The sequence below is a fragment of the Sminthopsis crassicaudata genome, chromosome 3 (genome assembly GCF_048593235.1).
Source record: "Sminthopsis crassicaudata isolate SCR6 chromosome 3, ASM4859323v1, whole genome shotgun sequence".
Taxonomy (NCBI): Eukaryota; Metazoa; Chordata; class Mammalia; order Dasyuromorphia; family Dasyuridae; genus Sminthopsis; species Sminthopsis crassicaudata.
The window spans coordinates 553732166-553756337 of NC_133619.1; the positions used below are offsets into that span (position 1 = coordinate 553732166).

General features: G+C 36.9%; 1 protein-coding gene across 34 annotated transcripts in view; it reads right to left on the reverse strand.

Moving 5' to 3' along the window:
• DLG2 (discs large MAGUK scaffold protein 2) overlaps window positions 1–24172 on the reverse strand; it is a 2604243-nt gene that overhangs the window by 221639 nt on the left and 2358432 nt on the right. Inside the window, exon 2 of one of the 34 annotated variants that reach the window (XM_074304617.1) lies at window positions 15876–16008. The exons of the other annotated variants lie outside the window; for them this stretch is intronic. The gene's annotated coding sequence lies outside the window, so the exon portion shown is untranslated. The remainder of the gene's footprint in view (window positions 1–15875; window positions 16009–24172) is intronic. 34 annotated transcript variants of the gene reach the window in all.

The following is a 24172-nucleotide window of genomic DNA, read 5'->3' on the forward strand; positions in this document are numbered from 1 at the left end:
CATTTTCAGTTGGGTCTGGCTATCTATGACCTCATTTGGGGTTTTCTGGATAAAGATACTAAAATGATTTTCCCGTTTTCTTCCCCAACTCCTTTTTACAATTGAGGAAACTGAGGTAAACAGGGTTAAGAGACTTGCCCAGGGTTAAGGGTGCTTTAGAAAAAGGAGAAAAAAAATGGAACTCAAAATCTTACAAAAATGAATGTTGAAAACTCTCTTTACATGCAATCAGAAAAATAAAATACTATTGAATTTGAAAAAAAAAATCTACATCTAGTAAGGATCTGAGAGCAGATTTAAACTCCAGGCCTGGAACTTTATCCACTGTGCCACCTAGCTGCCTGAGAATTTAGTAAATAGAATAAAATTCTTGTGTACTGGTGTAAAAGGTGACACTTTAGTTCAGTTCCTCATCTTTGGTCACTTGTACCACTGTTATAGCCTTTTAATTGATCTTCTTGCCTCTTCCCTCTTCTCTCTGCATATCTGCCCAAAATACTCATCCAATGATACAGATATAAGCTTATATCCTGCCCCTGCTCAAAAGCTTATAGTGCTTCCCCATTGCCTTGAGGATAAAAAAATAAACTTCTTTCCCAGGCCACCATTAAATACCCTCCATCATCCAATTGTGGCCTCCCTTTATAGCCTAACATCATAATTTTCTCTTTCATGAGCTCAACATTTCAGCCAAACTGTTCTATTAGACATTCCCCAAAGACAGTCCCTGATTCTGGGCCTCTGCAATTCCCCAAAGCCCTTCTCCAGGGCTGACATATATTCCCTCTTCATCTACTTTGTTTTTCTTCTGTGACTCAGTTAAGGAACCTCTTTTTCCTTAATGTTTTCTCAGATTTCCCCCCATCAATTTTCCCTGTACAATGTTTATAATTGTACCACCCCAACCCCCTGATCCAAGTAGAAAATAAGTCAGGAATTTGTTTTTGTTTTTGCATTCCCAGGTATAAAATGTGCTTTAAAAAGGGACTTATACATGGTAGGTAATAAATGTCTGTTGTTGATCCTTTGTTCTCAAAGAGGACCATGACATTAAGGTAATTCCTTGACTTGCAAGTGAATTGTATTTAAGTGAAAGAGAGCTGTGCAAAATCCTAGCCTCATTCTTTTGTCCTGGAAATAGTGGCAAAATATAAACCTGAAAGACAGGAGATGAGCCTGAATGCAGGGTGAGACTTTGGCCTTTTTTAAGCTAAGGTCTTTAAGGGGTTTCAGTTTGACTGAGGAAATGCCCTTTCAGTGATTATGGGTCACATTTGAGACAAAGAAATGGCATCTTTTACCTAGTCAAAAAATCAATCTGGGAGGGGAAGACTCTCAGGGTTTCTGGCCAAAACAGAAACAATTTCTATTTACAATAATAATTTATAATTACAATAATTATTAATTACAATAATTAGGACATTAAATACTAAGTCCACTTTCATGTTTCAACTCTATATGGAAGATAGTAACAATTTTCTTAGAAATTGTGTATATCAGTAGTTTGACATATTTTATTCTCAGAGCAGTAATTCAGGCACATATTATCTAAGGAATAAATGATTGCTGTTGTCCTTGTTGTACTTGGAATTAAGGTAAGCTGATGCACAAAGTTCCAAAGACCTTTTTTTTTTTTTTTTTTTTTTTTTTTTTTTTTTTTTTTTTTTTTTTTTAGCAAAGTAGGGAGCCAAAAACAATTCACTGAGGAAGGAAGAGGAATGTTCTGAGGGTGGGAGGGTCTGTTGATAATAGCCAACAGAATCTGGATTGGGTAATAAATTTGGATAGTGTACACCTCAAATGAGGAGAGGCTACTAATTGAAGGTAGTAGAGGGGGAATTTGGAAGTAACAAAGGAGAACACAGAATATTCCATCACTTTGGCCAGATCTGAGTTAAGCATGAGAGGAGAAAGCATATCCAGTACTAGAAAGATTGCTGAGGGAAAGTGCTGACATCCAGAGAAAGTTTTATATCATTGAGGACCAGAAGATGGAAGGAGTGAGAAATAAAGTAGTTTATGTTTAAAGAAAATTGGTTAATTATGAAGCAGGCATTTCAGGGAGCTCAGTGGAAGGGCAGGCAGATATGGAATAACATATTGGGGGTAGGATTGATGTGGATGGAGGTGAAGGTGCAAGCTTATAAATCTTTCAGTCCAACCCTTTCATCATATAGATGAAGTAAGACCCAGAGGTGAAGTTTTCTTGTCTGAGGTCATAGAGCTTGGAAGTAGATGAGTTGGGATTTGAACTTGTCTTTAACTCCAAATCTAGTGCTCTTTCCACTTTCCAGATATTATATAATAAGAAATGCTTAATTTTTCCTAGTTTAGCCTCATATTTTCCCAAAGCCTATTTATTCTAGAGTGACTGTCTTCTTTTATTGCCCCTCTTGTAATTTGGGTTGTGTTTGGCATGTTACAAAGTATTTTATGACCAATTAAACTTAGGAAATGATATTATCAAATGTTTTTGAGTCTGAAGCTTAGAAATCCTCCTCCAAAAATGCAATGTGAATTCAAGATACTATCCACATGGCATGCCAGTAAAATGGATCCCCTTAGAAGTCTGTGCCCTTCAATTAAGCAGAGGGCTCTGGACTGAGCTGCCCTGACTGTGATTTAATTGCTATAATTTCTAACCAATGATGCATGTGAAGAATGGTCAGGGAACTGTTCATTCTAATTTAGTTCTTCTTATTTGTAATTCTTGTCTTTAGATTATGTCCATCCTCCTCAACTCAAGCCTGATAGGAGACTTCATTTGGCAAGCTCTAGTCATTACTTTGCTATTCAATGACATCACTGTATTACAGACCCTCAGAGATAGACCCAGTCAAGCCTTCTGAAATTAATGTCTTTCCAAACTCCCAAGCTCTCTTATGCCCTAAATATTCTAGAAACTTGATTTTAGAGGTCTATACTTACAGAATATTAGAACTGAAAAGGATCTCAAAGTTAAGCAAGTCCAACTCCATACAGTAACATTTAGATCCAACAAAGGAAGATGATGTGCCCAAAAACACACAGTCAGTAAATGGCCAAGCTAGAATTTGCACTTACGTTCTCTAATTCACATGCTTTTTTCCTCCCCAGTACAAGAAACAACAATTAGGCTGGCTTCTTATCAATTTGGTTCAACAAACATTTACTGAAAACCTATTATGTGCCCAGAAGAACCTGGCTCTGGCAAATACCTGTGAGCAAATAATTTCACCCAAGTCTCAATTTAAAAGAAAAATCTGTGAAATGGGGACAATTATGTTTACAATGCCCAATTCACAAAATAGCAGTGAAAAAAGCATGTTATAAGCCTCAAAAGGCCTTAAAAAGGCAGTCATTATCTGGTCTAAAGCTGTGGATACATACATGGCCAGTCCCTGATTTCTTGCTAATGTTGCTGTTCCTCCGCTTTTCATCTTTTCTTCCTACTTTAATGAAAGCAGACAAGAAATTGAAGAAAGGAAAATTGGGAAACAGATTTCGCTGGCTTCTAGGAAAAGAAGTAGGACTGAAAATGAAGAGACCTTGGTGGTAAATGGATGGATCAAAAAGAAGGCAGTCTGGTAGAATAGAACGATTTCATTGATATAGGAAACCACCAGATGAAGAAATTTCCTTTACCAATGTAAGTAAGTATCTTTTCTGCAACTCAGAATCTGAGCATTTAGAGATTCAATGACTTTGGCCAAGATTAAAGAGTGAATATGAACTGAGCCAGGTTCTTTTCATCACAAGATAATTGGAACTGGCCTCAATCATCTCATTATTGAAAAGAGCCACGTCCATCAGAATTGATCATTGTATAATCTTGTTGTCAATGATCTCCTGGTTCTGCTAATGTCACTTAGCATCAGTTCATGTAAGTCTCTTCAGGCCTCTCTGAAATCATCCTGTTGATTGTTTCTTACAGAAAAATAATATTCCATAACATTCATATCCCATAAGTTATTCAACTATTCTCCAACTGATGGGCACCCACTCCAGTTTCTTGACTCTACAAAAAGGGCTACCAAAAATGTTTTTGCATATGTGAGACCCTTTCTTCCCTTTAAAATCTCTTTGGGATATAAACCCAGCAGAAACACAGCTGGATCAAGGGTATGCACATTTTGATATCACTTTGGGAATAGTTCCAAATTTCTCTCTAGAGTGGTTAGATCAGTTCACAATTCCATCAATAATGGATTAGTGTCCCAGTTTTCCCACATCCCCTCCAACATTCATTATTATCTTTTCCTGTCATCTTAGCCAATCTGAGAGATGTGTAGTGGTACCTCAGAATTGTCTTAATTTGCCTTTCTCTGACCAATAGTGATTTAGAACACCTTTTCATATGACTAAAAGTGGTTTTAATTTCTTCATATGAAAATTGTCTGTTCATATCCTTTGACCATTTATCAATTGGAGCATGGCTTGGATTCTTATAAATTTGAATCAATTCAGAAGAATTTTTTGGAGTGGCATTTATTTTCTTTTGCGCTCCCTTTGTGCTACCAAATGGGCACAGTACTTTGGATCTGAAGCATCAGAAATGGGGTCTTTATGTGTATGTTAGACCAAGGGAAAAAATAGAGGGAATGTGCATGGGGAAATAAGGTAGGCTTCTAGTTTGGGAGTTAAAAGAGACCCAAGAAGCTATCAAATCCAAAATCTTCTTTATGCAAATGAGTAAACTGAGGCTCAGGGAGGCCAAGAGAATTTTTGGCAATCACACTGATAGTAAGTTAGCATCAGAGATGGAATTTGAGCCCATAACCTCTGACTGAAGCAATCATTTTTTATTTGGTTAAAAGAGATCATTTCTGTGTTCCCTTTAGTGGAAAACAGAATTCTGTGATAGCTCTTGGCCCTGGTTCTGGGTTCCCAATAAACAATCTTACCTTTTTTTCTTACCTGATATTTTTTTTTTCTAATAGTTATACAAATTCTTGGTATCCTTTTATTCACCTCCTTACATTCTAGGATTGAGTACCATTAAAACCAATACATGTTTCAGCAATTGGTCCCTTAATCCTATCATTTCCTCCAAATGCTAGATGAATTAATGGGAGAAAATGGGCTCTTCGATGAGGCCTTCCTTGGGAGGAACAATAACAGCTGATGTTTTTAAGGCACTTTGCAAGCACTTTCGCTCATTATCTCTTTTAACCTTCATAAACATGGCAGGGGGGACAGTGTAGACAGAGATAGTCTTACTTATATTTGACAGATGGGGATATTGAGTCATAAGTGATTATATGAGTTACCCAAGAACATCTGAATTAAGTCAGCTCAAATCAATACATCTTTATTATGTCCCTACTGTCTGCCAGGAAATATGCTTAGGGTTAGGGTTCAAAGAAAGGCAAAAGAAGTCTTTGGTCTCAAGGAACTCCCAGTCTAACAAAAGGTTTGCTATACAACTAGTTATGTACAAGCAAGCTATATACCAGATAAAGTGAAAATAATCAACAGAAGGAAGTCACTAGTATTCAGGAAGATCAGGAAAGATTTCTTAGAGAAGTAGGAAGGTGGGATTTTAAATGAAACTTGTTAGAAACTGAGAGGTACAGATAAGGAGAGTCAGAGATGGGGAAAACAGTGAAAATCTTGGAGTTGGGTTGTCATGTGAGAAGAAGAGTAAAGAAGCCAGTTTCACTGGACTGGATTGTATGTGGAAGGGAGTAAATTCTAAGAGGACTGAAATAATATAAAGGGTCCAGGTGATGAGCTTTAAAAGCCAAATAGAAGATTTGATATTTGATCTCAGAGCTAATAGGGAGTATTATGGTCAGTCCTTCATTTTAGGGAGATGAGTTTAACAGCTAGAGAGTGGAAGAAATATGATTTAAACCCAAGTATTGTGATGCTAAAGCTAGTACTATTTTTATCCTGTCTTTTGCCTGTCTCCATGAGTGCGGAATGATCTTCCCCTATTACCAAGACCTTTTAAGCAAAAACAAAAATGTGCTCTTATTCTCAAGGAAGTGGTAAAGAAAATGTCATTTAAATTATATAGAATTGTGAGCTGTTGTTTGTGTTTGTCCTTATATGTTACAACTGTACTTCACAAAGCATTTTTTTTCTCATATTTCTATACTGAATCATGGAATCTCAGGAATGGAAGAACTCTTCAAAACTATCTAGTCCAACCATCACATGACCAGGAATCATGCTCTGTAACATATTTGGCAAGTAGACATCTAGTCTTTACTGGAAGATCAGCAGAGAGAGAAAATCCACTTGGGCTTTCCTAGGCAATCGGTCCCATTTTTGGACAACTCTCATTGTTGGGCTATTTTCCCTTATATTAAGAACACATATACATTTACACACAATGTATGTGTTATGTATACACATACATCTGCATTTATGTACACTCACATACTTCTCTCTAGAGCAGCTAGGTGCCTGGCCTAGAGTCAGGAAGACTCATCTTCCTGAATTCAAATTACTTACTAGTTGCAAGTCACTTAACCCTTTTTGCCTCAGTTTCCTCATCTGTAAAATGGGCTAGAGAAGGAACTGGCAGAGCACTACAGTATTTTTGCCAAAAAATTGAGTCCAAAAGTCACAAAGAATCAGATATGACTAGTGAATGAATAACAAACATTTCTCTGCAATGTCCAGACATCACTCTTCACTGTGTCACCTGAAATCAAACAGAATGAGTGAAATCCTTCTTTCTTGTGTTTCAAATACTTGAAGGAGGCTTTCATATTACTCCTAAATCTTCTATGCTCCAGATTAAACATCTCTTCCTTAGTCCCTTCAACCAACACTTGTATGATATGAACTAACATTCCTAGCATTCTGGCTAGCTTCTCTCTTATGCACCCAAGCTATCAGTGTCTTCAGTGATAACCTAAAATAAGTTTCACCCTAAAATAAGTATAGTACTTCAGATGTGATCTAACAGAGGCAGAAGAGCAGAATAGAAGCAGAACTCCTTTCTAATCCTGTATTATATACTTTTTTAAAGTTAGTTCACCATCAACTGTTAGCTTTCCTGATAACCACATCACATTGTAGACTCACATTGTGTTAGCAATGCACCTAAATCCTCAGTTGTTTTAATTGAGCTGTTCTCCAGCCATCACTCTCCCATCGTATATTTGTGAAGTTGAATTTTAGTGCAATTTAAGAATATACAGTTATTCCTTTCAAGTTGTCTCTCAGTGGTACTGACACAATGTTATAGTTTATGAAAGGACTTTTTGGATCCTTTCTATGACATGCAACTCGTTAACTAATCCTCCCAGTAATGTGTCATCTTTGTCTTTCTCCAATTCCTTGATAAATAAAAAATGTCAAGCAGCATAGATCTCTGGATAACTCCATTAAGGTCTTCCTCTAAACTCTCATTAAATCACTATTAAATATTATTTGATTACAACTATTTGATTAATTCTAAATTCATTAAATACTTCCATATTATATATCTCAATCCCTGTATCTTGCTCATAAGAACAGAATGAGAGGCTTTGTCAAATGCTTTGTTGAAAACTAAGTAAACTATTGATTGTTCCCCTTTTCTATCAGTTTAATAATCCTATCAACAAAGGAATCAAGGTTAGTCAGGAATGACTTGTTTTTGATGAAACCTTTCTGATTGTTAATAATCACAGCTACCCTTAAAACCTATTTATTATTATCTCCTTAACGTGATCTGGAATGTTGCCAGGAATTTGCCAAGGAGTTAAACTCACTGGCCTACAGAGTACAAGCTATAGTTATCTTCCCTTTTTTGAAAACTGTGATAACATTTTCCTTTCTCTGATTCTGTAGCATTTTCCTTTTCTCCACAGTTTTTCAGGGATCATTCACAGTAGCTCAGTAATCACATCTGCCAGCTTTTTCGTTATTTTGGGATGTTATTTGTCTGGGCCTAGGGCCTTGAAGTCATTGAGGGGAACTAGGTACCATCTTATTATCTCCTTATTTATTTTGGCTTTTTAGTTCCCTATCAGCCATTTTTGTTCTATCCATTCCTGTCAAATTGATAGCTCTCTTTGATAGAGAAAATAGACACAAAATAAGAGATTGGCTCTTTTACCTTTTCCTTGTCACCTCTCATCCCCAGCCCATCCACCATAAGCATAGTATTCTTTATTTTTGGATCTTCCCTTTTTCCCTATCAATCATAAAACACTTATGAAGAGCTTGTGCCTCCGTGCTAAGTGCTGAGAATACAAAGAAAGACAAAAACATAGTCCCTGTTCCCAGAGAGCTCACATTCCAACAGGGGAGAGGGACTTTCAAACTATGTACACATACTTGTAAATAAGGGGTTATCTCAGACAGAAGTCTTTAGTCTTTGGGGAAATGAGGAAGAGAGAGTGGAGACTAGGAGAGATCTTTTAAAGAATGTAGCATTTGAACTGAGGCTTGAACGAAGTCTGAAAAGTTAGGAGGTGGAGGAGAGGAGGAAGAGCATTGTAAGCATAGGATATAGCCAGTAAAAATTCACAGAATTGGGATAGAAAGAGTCATGGGCAAGAAAGAGTAGGCTAGTGGTACTAGATTGTGGATTATATGGAAGAAAATACAGTGAAAATGAGATAGCAAAGAGCCAGGGAGTGAAAAATGTTAATCAAAAATATTATATATCAATATGGCTATGATTTTAAAAGGAATTAGAACTCCAAATGTCTTTTTTTCTGTTCTCAGCTTTTCTTGTAAACTCAGCTAATTCCAAGTTTTAGCATTATATTCTGAGCATCAGAAGACCTTTCCATGATTTCAGATTCATCATTCATGACTGGTGTTTGCTTCCTATCTTTATATCTATACATATTTTTTCCCCTGTGAATCTTTAAAAAAAATGCTGGCTGTTAAGTTTCCAATACATTCTCAATAATCTTTTTAGGCAGCTCCATTGTATTGTACTCAATGAAGTTATTTCTGTTTGTACCTTGAGGATTTCATTCTTGAGAACCTCCCGTTCCTCTTAGCCTAACTTTTCCTATAGAATTTTTGGGCTCCTTCCTCCAATCCATTTTTCTCCAGTGTCTCATCACATCATAGATGTGAACGTGGGTTCCTGAAGGTTCTGCCAATGGAGCCCACATTCTGGCAGGTCCTAGCAAGCTGGAATGGCTTCACAGATGGGGCCTGCAATGCCCTGTGTGCCTGTCAACTAGGGATGAGCCTGAAACTTGCTGAGATCAGAAAGACTCCTTCCCAAGAGTGGCTGTCAAGGGGTGGCTTCTTTAAGCCACTGTCCACTAATTTCTGAGGCCGTTTCAGTTAATATGATGAAGGGAGTGCCCACATCACGCAAATCTTATAAATTATTAAAGCACTGAAGTATGGTTATTATTTTTTGCTACTGAGACTCAATATTCATGTCTATTGATTTATTACAATTAAACTGACTTATGGCCCCATTAAATTCCGGAGGAGTATCTGAAGTCTTTCTTTAGAATCTTTGTTAGAATTCATGATTAATATAAATGCTGTTTCACTACACTTTAAAAAAATATTTACTGGATATTTGGGTTTATTATGTATTATTGAATATTTGGGAGCCTAAGACAAATGGTTTACTTTTACTTATGGTCTCTTTCTCCTTATCTTCTTTTATGTTTTTTTTTTTTTAAACTAGCCTATGATTTCATCAGTGTACAGGGAAGGAATAAGTATTTACACAGACCTTACTATGTGCCAAGTGTTTTATAAATATCCTCTCCTTTGATACTTATAGCCACCCTTCCAGATATGTGATGTTATTATCTCCATTTTATAATTGAGGAAACTGAGGTAACACAACTAGTAAGGGTCTAGATCTAGATTTGAACTCAGGTCTTCTTGGCTCTGGTTGTATCTCTCTATTCTACTGCACCATCTGAAAATAAAAGAGGAGCTTCTTCTACCAATACTTCCTGCATTCTTTTCCATAAAATATAGTCTCAGCAAGTTGTCTAGGAGCATTGAGACAAGAAGATATGGCAAGGGTAGGATCTAGGCCTAGATCTTTCTGACTCCTTGTTTGGCTTTCTAGTTTCTACACTATACTGTCTCTCCCTGCCCTGCCTATTCTACTCTTTAAAATTTTTTGAATAATTTATTTCACCCAATTACATGCAAAACAATTTTTAATATTTCGTTAAACTCTTATTCTACTTGGTCCCTAAAACCAAAATGAGGACCTATTGGTAGAAAGTAGGAAGGCTAATTTAATTCTATACTTTATAGAAGTTTAAAATTTAGAGCTTGTTCAACTGCTTCATTTTCCATTGATGAAATGAAAGCCGAGAGATTGAACAACTTGTCCAGAATCATATAGATATTAAGTAATATGGGAGTCCAGGTTATTGACTTGAGTTCGGGTCTTTTGCCCCCAGCCCAAATCCAGGGTAGTTCTCATAATATCACACTGACTCCTTGAGATTTAAGGAAGCGTGCCACATTCTAATTATTCACAATATGAAAAGAATATAGGGTCTGTCCCTTTTAAATATGAAATAAATCCAGAAAAGAAACAATAAAACCTTCTTCCCCTGGGTGCACAATTAAGGACAGATTTATTGAAGAGGAGGGTAAAGGTAGTGGGAGAGGGAGGGAAGCTGCCTTTGCAGAAATAAGCAGCCATTCTATCTTTCCATTTTAATAAGAAGTGCATGAAGAAATCCTATGCATGCTCTGCTCTGAAAATGTAGGAGGCTCTCTCTTATATTTAGATCCCAATCTGTACCATGAGGGAGAGGATGAGAAAGCTGACTCAAATCCCTATGCCAACGATTTGCTGTTTGCACAGCAAAAAGCTAAAAATATGAAGCTCCAGCATGATTTCACCCATCTTGGTGGTCGGCGCCCTGTCGCCATGCAACAGGCTTTTTCCATGTCTTTGCTTGAGGGTAAAATTATTCTTCTTCTCCTTGACTCTGTCTCTGAGATATTTCTGGGATATGATCTGGGGTAGTGTTTGTTGTTTGAGCCCGAGAGTCAGAAATTCCTATAATCAAACTATTATCCAGTTCATTTAAAAATAAACAAGGGCTGACTTCTTCCGAACTGTAATAGGTTTGTTGGGGGGAAATACTCTCTTTTTTATTCCCACTGGAACTTTGCTTTACATTAGAATTAGGGAAACTCTTGGGGCATCTGTGGCGTTCTCAACTGAGAATAGGTAACAAAAGCCCTTCTTCTGGCTTAGCAGTAAGGATTTTTAAAAATAGGGATTCATCCAACAGAAAGAACAATACCATTTGGCAGTAGAAAGATAGAAATATTCATCTGTGTCTCATAGCAAAATGGAAACAAGAGGAAGAGCGTCCCAGGTGTTAGATTCAAAGAATGTTAGGTCTAGAAAGGACCATAGAATACAGAAAGTGAGAACTGGAAAATGTCTTGGAAAGAGGCTATTAGAATTTAGAAAGCTAGAATCCCAAACAAGAATGGCAGAACTGGAAGGGCTGTTGGGATGTAGAATGATGAAAAGTAGAACATGAGAATTAAAAGGATCTTTAAGCCATAGAATGTTCAAATTGAAAAAGTTGAAAAATATAGAATGTCTTAACTTAGAAGGGTCTAAAACAGAATATTAGAACTAAAACAGACAAAACAAAGAATGTAAGAACTGAAAGAACTATATGTTGTGTCAGAACTGAAAGTGACCTTAAGAAGTCATTTGGTTAGCTTACCTTACTTCAGAAGAATTTCATTTTATTCCATCATAACTAATCTGAAGCTGTCAATACAGAGTCTATGTAAATCTATTGGTAAAAGATTCAAGATCAGAGACAATGAGGAATATTTCCTTTTCTTCTAATTTAGTTCTCTACCTAAAATCTTCCCTCACCCCAAAACAAAACACCTACAAATAAAAGCATTATAGGGAAACTAGCCCTGAAAATTAAAAAAAAATCATTTTTCCTTCTTAATCATGAAATCATAGAGTTGGATGGGACATCACAGTTCATCTCCTCTAACCTCCTACCCTGTATAGAAACAATCCCTGCTTGAATATCTCCAGAGAGCTCTTACAAGAGTAGGAGCCTCATTCATACCACTGTAGGATACTTTGAATTATTGAAAAATTTTATTTATGTTGAGCTTTATCTGCCTCCTAACTTCTATCTGTTAGTTCCAGTTTTGTTTTCTAAAACAAATGAGAGTACATCTGGTTTTCTCTTTTACATGACAGCTCCTTAAATCTTTGAAGACACCTTCATGAGACTTTCCATCTCCAGGACAAACGTCCCTAGACCTTGCATTCTTGGAGATAGCTGAATGGCATAAAGACATCTAGGAAGAGCAAGGGATAAAGCACTGGGCCAGGAGTTCCAAGGACTTAAACTAAAAACTATTCTCACTTACTTACTAACTGTATGACCACTTTCCAGGGCTAGCAATAGTTACCCTCTTCTTGATAGTTTCATATGTCTACAAAAATCATATACATATATATGTATATATATATACATATATATATATGAAAGGAAGTTAGAGTTCATCCAGAAGCAGATAGGATGGTACCTATTGTGTGTTGGTGTGTGTGTGTGTGTATACACGTACATGTTTGTACATGTATTTTTCTATCTCCATATGGCCCAGAACACAGATCTCAACAGATAATGGCTAATTAATAAAAAGCAGATCAGAAGAGTTACTGGCACTAAAAACAACTTTTTCTTATTCACTTGCTGAGTGCTTGTTTGCTTCTAATAACAAACAAGAGTTCCCAGCTCATTAATGTCTGTCTTACAATATAAGCTTCATACTTGTATATTATGTTCCATCTCTGGTGTGGCCAGGGAAAGAATGGTGGAAATGTCCTTTTACATAATCTGTACTGATAAAGTCAAAGATCATAGGATCAAACTGTTCACTTGACAGATAAGGAAACTGAGGCACAAAAATTAAATAATTTACCCAGCATCCCAAAGCTACTAAGTATTTGAGGCAGCATCTGACTAAAGTCTTGTCCAGTGTCCTAGCCAGGCAACCACTAAGTTGCTTTTTAAACAGACTTTTTGATAAATACAAAATATAGTGCTTTGGGGTTAAATAAAAGCCCCACTTAAAAAAATACTATTTTCTCATATCCAATATTCACCTGCAGACTCCAGATATCAGTTAACATGGACTTTCCTCCTTCTTTTAAATAGGATGAATTCATCTTTGAGATAGGAAACCTAAGTTCCTCTCAACCTTATTTTTTAAAGAAGGAAACTTATCTTACTGTCTCATAGATTTGCCCTGAGGACAGCACTTTGTATGTCATAAAGCACTGTAGATCTATGTTGTTTTATTTTGGGTTGTCCTATTATATAAGCATCTGACTTGATTAGCAATATCAAATCCCTTTTTTAGGGAATAAGTTTTACATTTTTTGTAAATTTAAAATAAAATAAAAATCTTGTTTTCACAATAAATCTCTTCTTTCTTCCATATACACACACATTCTTGATTTGTAAAACTGATTTTAAAAAATCTCCATTGAAATTTATCTAATTCATTTGGATCCGTTATTTTTTCTAGTCTTTTAAAATCTTTTTGGAACTTGATTACTTCATCCAATGCATCAGCTAATTATCTTGGCCCTGGGTCATCAGCAGACGACTACCTCTTCTGAATGCTGTTGGCTTTAATGAAGCTCAGGAAATCTAGAGCAGAGTTAAAGTTCCTATTTCCTTTCAATTTCTTTGGTTCAACTCCCTGAGGTTTTGTACCAACCTAGACTAGAATACTTCTTTTATTTTTGCAACAGAGGAGAAGGAAAGGCAGGACAAAGGGAACTGATTCACCTTTATCATCCTAAAATCAATACCATTCCAGTTTAAAATAAAGGGATTTAACAGTGTATGTTCTTTGAAACAATGTAGATTACTACCCATCATGCTTGCTCATCTTCTGTGCCCTCCCAGGGCACAGAACCAGGAGTTCCACCAACATGCTGGAGATTTCTCTTGACATAATAAGGATCATTCCCTCCTCAGAATTTCCCACCCCTCTTCTAAACTCCTTTATTACCATTATTTTTCTAGTGACGAAGATTTGCTACTTCAGTATCATCTTTGTCTTCTTTCTCTTGATGATCTCACAAAACCAATCCTAGTCAAATCTTCTGATTTCTTTCTCCTTAACTTCTCTTGTATATTCCCTTTTCCCTATTCACATAATCATCATCTTAGTTCAGACTCTAATCATCACTCTCTTGGACTATTGTAATAGACTTCTAATTGGTCTCTCTACCATGTCTCTTTCCTCTACATCATTAATGAAGATACCAAGTGACTTTTCCAAAGCATTGGGTCTGACTAGGTTGATTTTTGCCTCTCACTTCTCCTCCTAATACTTCCAGAATAGAAAGTCCTTTGTTTGGCATTTAGAACTCATCACAACCCAAATACCTTTCCCACCTTCTTTACCTTTTCTGAGATCTTTCCATATTTACCTACTCTCTCTTTTTCATATGGGACAGTCCATTTCCACCCCCATAAACAGCACTGGATGTTCCTTATCCATGTATGGCTTTCCTTTACCACCCTCCACTCTTGGGACCCCTTGCTTTGCTGACACAAATAAACTACCAGTTCCTCCAAGGAGGAAGTTTTCTGGGTCCTCCAGCTGTGAATGTTATCTTCTGTAAGGTTATCTTCCATCAAATCTGAGATACTTGTGTCACAATTTTGGTTTACATATTCTCACTCACACAAGAATAAAAGCTTCTTGAGTGAAAGGATTATCTTTAATTGTATCTTTTCTCTGTCCCTCAAGTTTAGCAGTGCTTGGCACGTAGTATTTATTTTATATATTATTTATATTACATAATATATAAAATATATTATATATAACATAGAATATTTTATTAAGTCTCATTGGTTAAGTCATCATTCTTGCCACATGGCTACCCCATTTTCTTTTTTAATCAGACATTTCTTTAATGTCATCTTTTCCATCAATCTTCTTTCATCATTCTTTGATTATAATGTATTACAGCCTACTTATGCCCACCATTCACCTCTCCATTGTGATTTGACAAATAAATACCTCTCAAAAATGAGATAATGCATTTAAAACTTAGATGTTAGCTTTTAAGTTTTTTAGTGATAATGGATCTCTTGGACCATTGTCCAAAGGGAAAAATTATTATTAGCACTACACTGTAAAAAGTACTTTGAAAATGTATAAAAGCATTCAATGATATAAGGAGCAATTATTTGGGTTCCTAGCATTTAGATAGGTCCCCAAATGGAATGAGTTATCTTAGTACATAGTAAATTCATTATTACTAGAGTTATTTAGGAAGAGCCTGAATAAGTATTTATTGCAGACCAAGATTCATGCTTCTAATGGAGATTAACTGGAATCCTTCTAAGGTTTCTTTCAACCTGAAGATTTTGTGATTTTACTATTAGCATCATGTGCCAGAAATCTTCAAAAAGGATCTGTGTATCTTTCAAACAGCATCTGAGCTTATCATGGACAAATCAATTAATCTTTCTATGCCTCAGTTTCCTCATCTGTCAAATAAAGAACTTGTCAAATGGCCTCTATCCTCCAGATCAAATGAAATCTCTTATTGTAAGGAAATAACCCATTTTTAAAAATTCCTTTCCATATTTAGGGTTGCAAGGATCTAAACTTGGTGTTTTACCATATAAAGGCCAATTAAGTTTGTGACAAAAGGGAGGTAAAGGACTGAACTAAGGGATGATATGTAATTCCCAGCCATTTTGGAGAGTTAGGGCTGGTGAATAAAAGGATTAAAGAACAACTTGAATGCTCTAGTCTGATCTAGTACTGATACTCTAGTCAAGTTTTTTAAATATATAAAGGGTAGCATTTTATTAAGCTCTTGTTATGAAGGAAAGCAGTTTTTCCCTGCACCATATTCTATGTTGTTGTTGTCATTGGGGAAACCAGTCCTTCCCACTGCAGCCTACCTTCCTCCTGCTTCGATCACTCACTGATGCCAAAAAGCAGATTTTGCAACATTCTGATTCATCACCAGGAAAGCAATCTTGAAGTGATCCATAATGAATGAGGGCATCATTAAAATCTTAGAGTGGAAGGAACCTGAGAAATAAGGCCAAAAGCTGTTTTTTTTTTTTAATACAAGAGGCTATAAAAGCAAATCTCAATTTTTGTTTGGCAAGTTTTTTTTTTATTTTTTTTTTGTAGGGGGAATAGGGTTGATGATGAGGTAAGCAGAATCTACTTTAGAATATTCAGCTAGAACTGTGTCCAACCTTATGAGCAATCTTTCCAAACCATATTGAAATGTTTCCCTAAGATTCTATGAATTCCAGAATTCGCTCTTTCTACAGTATCTTTGGACCATTCACAGCTGTGATTAGCCCTTCTAGTATCTGGGACATTCACAAGATCTATTCCAGAACCAACAGCATGAAAGGTGTGCTCAAATCCAACTCTTAAGACAAATTCAATTGGAGCCCTTGGAAGGCAGGAAGAATATGTCTCTGGGAAAAGTCCTCAGACCTTGTAATGGATGATTTCATTGGGGAACAGACTAGGAGATACTGCTCTGTGAAAGAAAGAAGTCAGGAAGTTCTTTAGGCTAACACTACAGGACATTGTTGTAGCTGGGGACATTATACCCGAGAAAGGAGCAAAGCGGGAGGGGGGGCGGGGCTTGCTACAACTGAGGATATGGGATGTACACCTAGAATGTGGGGTCTTAGGATAGCAGAAAGGTGTAGGTATCAGATAGCTTCCTATTTAATGAATTATTCTTACTAAAAGGATGCTACAGAAGAGTCACAATGCTCTAAAAAAATCTGAATGTTGACCAAACCCTGGTCCCCCAGCCCTACTTATGAGTAACCACTCAAATCTTAGTAGGACTCTTAAGGACTGCCTTGAAGGTATCCATCACTTCTGTTGGACTCTTAAGAGGCACAATTCTCTGCCTTTACCAAGTCAAGTTAGATTCTTGACAAGGAGTGAGTTCATTAAGAACTAACCCAGATCAATTCAGTTAGGAGTAAAGGCTGGCATACTAATTATCCTTAAGTCAAGCTTAAGACAAAACTAGCCTAAATTAGCTCTGCAAGTAGCTCCATTCTAAATCTTAACACCATTGAAAATGATATTTTATTATAAATTCACCCAACCTTGAAGTTAGAAAGTACTGTTGAGGTTCAATTGCATAATCTGTCATCCAATACAGAGATCACAAGATCAAAAGATCTTTGAGCTAAAGGACCCTTAAGAGGGTAATCCAGTTCAATTCCCTCATTCTGCAAATGAGGAAAAGAAAATTATAAGAGGTGAAGTGACTTGCCTATGTTAAAAAAGGTAGCAAGTGAGAAAACTGGAAGCAAATCTTGTTTTGTTTTTTTTTAAACTTTAATCTTCCTTCCATGCCACAATTACTTTACGATCATTTCTAATATACAATCTCTAAACAAACTCTTTCAAAACCTCAAACTTGAGCTATTATTGCAAAATATAAAGTTTTTATACTCTACTTCTTAAGTTGTGCAATTGCATTTGGACATCAATTAGCTAAGTTAATTATGCAAAGTCTGACACACAATAGGAGTTCAAGAAATGACTTCAAATGAAGCAGTTATCAGGGAAGTAATTGGATGTATTGTCATCTGAGAACTCTAATTATTTTTCCCAAAACCAAACTATCCTAAAATAACAAAACAAATTCAATTCAATAAACATACATAATTCTTCCCTTCCTTCAAAGCCCAACTCGAGGTGCTTCTTCCTCCTTGAAGCCTGCTTTGATCTCCTTCTCACTCCATGTTAAAAACTGATCTTTCTTTCCCCAGATTACTCATGGTACTTTGTATGAACCTCATTCTGTACCTTATCATATTGTTCCTCCTATTTTAACTATTTGTATTCATTTATCTTTATTGTTCTCATCTCCAATTAGGTTACAAAGTTTTGGGAAAGAGTCTTTTCATGTCCACTAAAAGGTAACATGTAGAAAAGCTTAGATTTAGGATACATATCGTTTTGAATCTGGTCCCTGACACATAACTGGGAAGGAAGAGCCTAACCGTGTGCCAAGCTCTATGTTAATGCCCTATGCAAATATTTTGCAAATATCATCTCATTTGATCTCCACAATTATCCTGAGAGATAGGTGCTATTGTTATCCCATTTATACTTGATGAAACTAAGGCAGACAGAGGTTATATGACTAGGGCTGAATTTGAACTCGTCTTCTCCATTACAGACTCAATGCTCTATTCATTACATCTTTTAGCTGCCAGGGATTTATCAGTCAATAAATTTAACCCCCGAATTTTACAGATGAGGAAAATGAGACCGAGAGACTGACTTGCCCATAGTCATAGAGTTAGAAACATAAACAGGATTTGGACCCATCAGAACTTGCCTTAAATTGTCTCTGTCCAAAGGCTTTCACTGCTGTAATTTCCTTCACTTGGAATATCTTCTCTACAGCTCAGTCTACCTGCCAAATCTATACTTTTTGATCAGCCTCAAATCTCTCATTTTCTAGAGAAACTTTCCCTGATCCCACCATCTGGCGTCAATTTTGCCTTCTTTTAGATTCCTTAAGCACATACTGTCTGGGCCATTTTTATAGCATTTATCACATAGTTTGGGAAGGATGGGAAATTAATTCAAAGCGGAAGGTTCTTGTAAAGTATTTTCACTAGAATATTGATAACCGATTTACTTTGCCAACTATCTTGGTTTTCCTCATCTTCCTAACCCTCTGTACTCACTACTATTTACCCTAACTAGGTGACCCAGTGAATAGCATGGGACTTGGACTCCTACTTCCAGCTGCCCAGGAGATCCCTGCCCATTTTTCTGATCCAGTTGGAACCAGAATTTCACTGGCTGCTGAGATAAGCCTTCACTTTGACCATACTCACTATAGCCTTTCAAATGTAGCATGCAAGCCAGAGAACAGTTGAAGTCCTTTCCTTTCTTGGGATAGAACTGCCCCATGGCCAGCCAAGCTAATGTTTGACCCAGGAGGCCATTATGGGGCTATTTCCACTCAACTATCTGAAAGTTCTGGGCAGGCTGAAGTTGGCATGCCTCATAAGCTCCATGGCTAAGTGGTTCAGTCAGGAAGATCTAAGTTCAGACATCAGCTGTGTGACTCTGAAGTATATTATTGCTTCAGTCTACTTGACTCTAAAGGGAGAATTATACTGGTACCTTTCCCTTCCTCTCCTATCCTTTTCTCTCCTCTCTCCTTTCCTTTCCTCTCTTCTTTCCTCCCTCCCTTCTTTTCTCCCTCCCTTTCTCTTTCCTTTCTTCTCCTCCTTCCTTCCTTCCTTCTTTCTTTCCTTCCTCTGCTACCTTAAGAACCCTTCTTTCCTAGGCTTCCACTGGAGACTCAGCCCCCTTCTATGTTTCCTTTTTTCAATTTCCTTTATGTAGAGGGAAAAGAGTACATTTCCAAATCATTTAATTGGTAAAGAAAATTCACACTCCCCAGATGGTCACCTTTTAAATAACTGAAGGGTTATCATTAAGATGAATGATTGCAATTGGTCAATTTAACCTTGAAATACAAAAAATAGAACATATGAGTGAGAGTGCTAGGGAGTCACCATGAGATGGTACAAAATTAAGAAGTTTCCTAATAATTGGGTCAATCTAAACAATGGAATGAGCTGCCTCATCCCATAGAGAGATCCCTGTTGCTGGCGGTCTTCCAGCAAGTGCTACAAAGGCATTTGACAGGGATGTGTAGTTAAGATTGAAAATTTCAATTGCAAGAAGATGAACATAATGACCTTTGGGGACTTTTGCACCTCTAACAGTCTGCGATTCTTTATGCTGTGTTTTTCCTGTCATCATCTGGCCACATATCTGATTTCCTCTTCAGAAGAGGGCTCTCCTGGAGAGAGGGTAAAGATTCTGCCTAATATATCTCTGAATCCCCCACAGCACACAGCCCGCTCAATGAGAGTTTTGTAATGAGGCTCAAGATGCTAATAATGAACAGGCTGATGAACTGAACAGATGCTTTCTTGCCCAAGGCACTACAATATCTGCTGAATGAATGAACTGGAATCAATTCCTCTTTCACAACTCAACATAATCTTTTCTTGGTTGTTTCATATCATGTTCTTCCTCCTGTCAACCAAGAGACTTAATGGAAAATGAAATCTGAATTACCATGTTCTAGCCTGGGCTATGTGGTTTACTCACAATGGGGCAATAGCCAAAGTCACTAAAACCCTTGTCTCAATTTCTTAATCTGCCAAATGGAGATAAAAGCAACCATAGCATGGTGGAGAGAAACTTGACCTTTAAATAGGAAAGTCCAGGGTTCAAGGCCTACCTGTGTGGCTATAGGATTCTGAACAAATCACAACTTCTCAAAGTTATTGGTGCTTTTCTCAAAGTCACAATTGGTGCTCTTTTCAAAGTCAAAATTGGTGGTTTCTCTAAGACATTAAGTTGAATAATATTGTTAGAAGAAATATCTTTTTGGGGGGTTTCATAGACCAATGAAATCATTCTTTGGATGAAAAAAGTGGATAGAAATAATTTTCATTACTTATCTCAAAGGTTTGTTGTGAGAAAAAGACATAGTAAACTGCAAAATGCAATCTAAATGTAACCCATGGTTATTGGATTACTCTTTTTCTGCCTCTGCTCCAAAGCATAACATTCAAAGAATCACAATATGTGTTCGTTTGCTTAGCAGTGTCATTTTAGGCATGGACCTTAGGTAAGACTTTAAGCTCTTAGGTACATTGTATATAAATGAGTATAATGTTTTAGAAAGAAAAGGGCACATAGATTATTTTTGAGATGATTAGTTTAAAAAGAAACCCCAAGAACTTAACTCTTTGCCCAAGATTAGGCAAAGTTTAGGAAATGACAATGGCCACATTTGAATTCAAGTCTTTGGACTTAAAGACCAGTGTTCTTTTAATGGCCCACAGTTTTTATAAAAGAGACATTTGCACATTTCTCAAGTTTCTTCTTCCCTGTACTTCACAAAGCATCTGACTTTAGCCTCTTTGCCAAAATCAATTTCTGGAAGGTTGTCCCAGACCATTGCCCATTCCCAAGAGAGCTTTGGTCTAGAGGTTGTGGCTGTGAATGCTGCAAACCAGATGCCAATTAGTCTGCCTGAGCACCAACTGCCCAACTCCTTATGCCTTCAGGGTTCAGCCTGTCTAATTAAATTGTAAGCTTATTAGACAGGACTCATGCCTGACTTCAGGTTCTGAGTAGCCTCTGGTACACTATCTGTGCGTAATAAATACCTAATAATAATAATTAAGAGGTTAAATGTCTTACCTTCAATAAGTTCCAACTAAATTACTAGTCAGAAAATGAAAGTCAGGAAAAACTAATTGAAAATAATATTCTATATAGAATACAGGACACCTAATAGGGAAACCTTTTGATAATATGTCCAGAGAATACTTCAAGGACAAGAGAAGGGAAGCGAGATCTAATGAAAATATAAGTTGTAGATGAAGATGAAAACACAGGTCTCATCAAAAAAAAGAAGAAAAAAAAAAGCTGACAATAATAACATATTTAAATGTTTTCAAAGCTTTACATGTATGTCATTTATATGTCAAAAGAACTCAATAAGTTGTCATATTTCCCCCAGTTTACAGATATGGACACTGAGGCAAGTACAGGATCATGTAACTAGTGAAAAGCAGGGTTTTGAACTTGGTTGTTCTTGATTCCCAAAGCTAGCCCTCTATCTATTGCAGCATGAAGCTTCTCAAATTTTGCTCATGAATTGTTTTGAGTAACTTTATATGTATTCCATCTTTTCCATGGAGGTAAAATAAAAGCTATCTTGGGAAAAGAACCGGATACAGAACTGGGGGTGGAATGGGGTAGGGTTAGGGTGGAATTCTGGCTGTGAACATCACCATCCCTGTGATCCTGGGCAAGTCTCTGAGGCCTACGTCATCTACAATACGATGTCGTTGGACAATGACCTCTATGGGGCCTTCCAGTTTGTAATCTTTAATCCTAGAATCCATAAAATAATTAGATATTTATTTGGACTACATCAGCTTTAAGCTCCTTCATCCAGACCCAGCTCTTATTATTAAGTCTTTTTAGGACATAGAAAGCCACGTTCCTCCTTTTTGGCCATTTCAGAGTCACCATAGTCCATTGGTCACTTTGAAAACTCTGGTCTCAGTTAAAGAAAATCCTGGTGAGGTAGCATGACATGCTTGAGAGAAAGGGGAGGCAAGGCCACAACGACACCTGCACAACAACAAATAGAACCTGTAGGAACTTGTTCAATTTTGGCATTTATTGGAAGAAGGAATTTGTTGTGCTTAGAGAAAAGCCAGCTGGGTCTGACCTGAACTTCTGAATCATTTTCCTCCAAAACAGTAAAAACACTTAGTTTTCTTCCTGCCTTCCCTCCCTTCCTTTTTTTCTTTCTGTCTTTCCTTCTTCCTTTCTCTTTCTTCCTCTCTTCCTTTTCTTCTTTCCTCCCTCCCTTCTCTTCTTCCCTTTTGTCCTCCCTCCCTCCCTTTCTGCATCCCTTCTTCCCTCCTTTCCTCCCTCCCTCCCTCCTTCCTTCTGTCCTTCTGTCCTTCCCTCCTTACCCCTTCTTTCTTTCCTTCCTTCTTTTCCTCCCTTTCTTCCCCCTCTCTCATTTTTCTTCCTTTCTCTATCTTTTCTTCCCTCCCTCCCTCTTTTCCTTCCATCTTTCCTTCCTTCCTCCTTTCTTCCCTTCCTTCATTCTTGTTATAATGCACTTCCACTCCACATCTGTGGCAGAAAACAGTGACTGCCTATCATGTGGGTGGGGGAGATGGCAAACAGCTCAAGCCTCTTTTTCCTATGCAAAGAAGGAGAGGGGGAATTTCAGAGGCTAATTATTCACTATAAGTGAGAGATGATGATGACAGATGAAATAACAGCCACTGGCACACATGTGAAATTTTGTCAGTGACTTTTGAAAATGTTGCTGTCTTCTTTCTATATACCAGGACTGAGCAGTGTGTTCACCAGTATAGTTGAGGCTGCTTCCATTTCTCCCATGCTTTTTCGACTTTGAGTTTTCCTCTAGAACTTCCCAACAGGTTGGCACAATAGAGTACTGAATATGAAGTAAGGAAGACCTATGGGCTGTGTGACCATGGGCAAGTTCCTTAATCCTCTGTTTGCCTCAGTTACCTCATCTGTAAAATGGAATAATAACTAATAATAGTGCCTATTTCCTAGGGCTATAGTAAGGATCAAATAAAATTGTAATTGTAAAATTGGTTAACACAATACCTAGCATATAGTAAGTAATAAATGCTTATTTTTCTCCCTTCCCCTTTGACTATCTTTCTTCCCTAAATTTTATGTAGCTTCAGGTAAAGAACTAGAGCTCAATGATGGGTAAAAGAATAGGGAAAGAAAACAAAAGGAATATCTTATCTCTGGCCTGTAAGCAGAAGTCAGAATACATATTCATATTGCTGTGATCTTTTAAGCTGTCATTAAACTATATGGTCACTTATTGTGAAATATTTCTAAGTCTCTGAATGTGGTATTTGAGATCAGGGGAGAAATCCATCTAAAAGAAAAAAAAAAGTGAATTTAACATTTGTCTGTCTCAGTTTCCTCACTGCCAAAATAGGATAATAATGTCATCTACCTTCCCAGATTTTTGAGGGGATCAAGTGAGATAATGTTTATAAAGTGCTTTACATATCTTAAAGTTCTATGTAATGCCAGCTAATAGTAGTGGTAGTGTTATTGTTATTATTATTAGATAAACTTATGAACTCAGAGAGAGGTTTAATAAGAAAATCAGCCCTAAGAGGAGTAATGTCAAAGAAGAATTGGCACAAACTTGCTCAAATCTTGCCTTGTTCTAAGATAACAATCACAATATTGCTCCTATTACCCAATACACTCTCAGAGACCCTAAGTAGAATACCAGTGGAGACCATATATCCCTACACATCAAAAACTGGTTCTCTCCCATTTTAGCACACACACACAATGTATATATAGCCATTTTTGTCTAATGGTAGCCATCTCTAGGGTAGGGGGAAAGGAAGGGGAAAAAAAAGAAATCTGTATGAAAATATTGTTGTATATTTAAAAGAAATAGCAAATTTACAGTTTCATATGGAACATTCTTTTTATTGTACTATGTTTTGGAAATGCTTATTTTATTTCATGAATTAAAAATTAAAAAAGATAAAAAAGAATAAAGCCATTGGATTTACCCACTAAAAAAGAAAGCAAGGAAGCAGATGGAATTAGT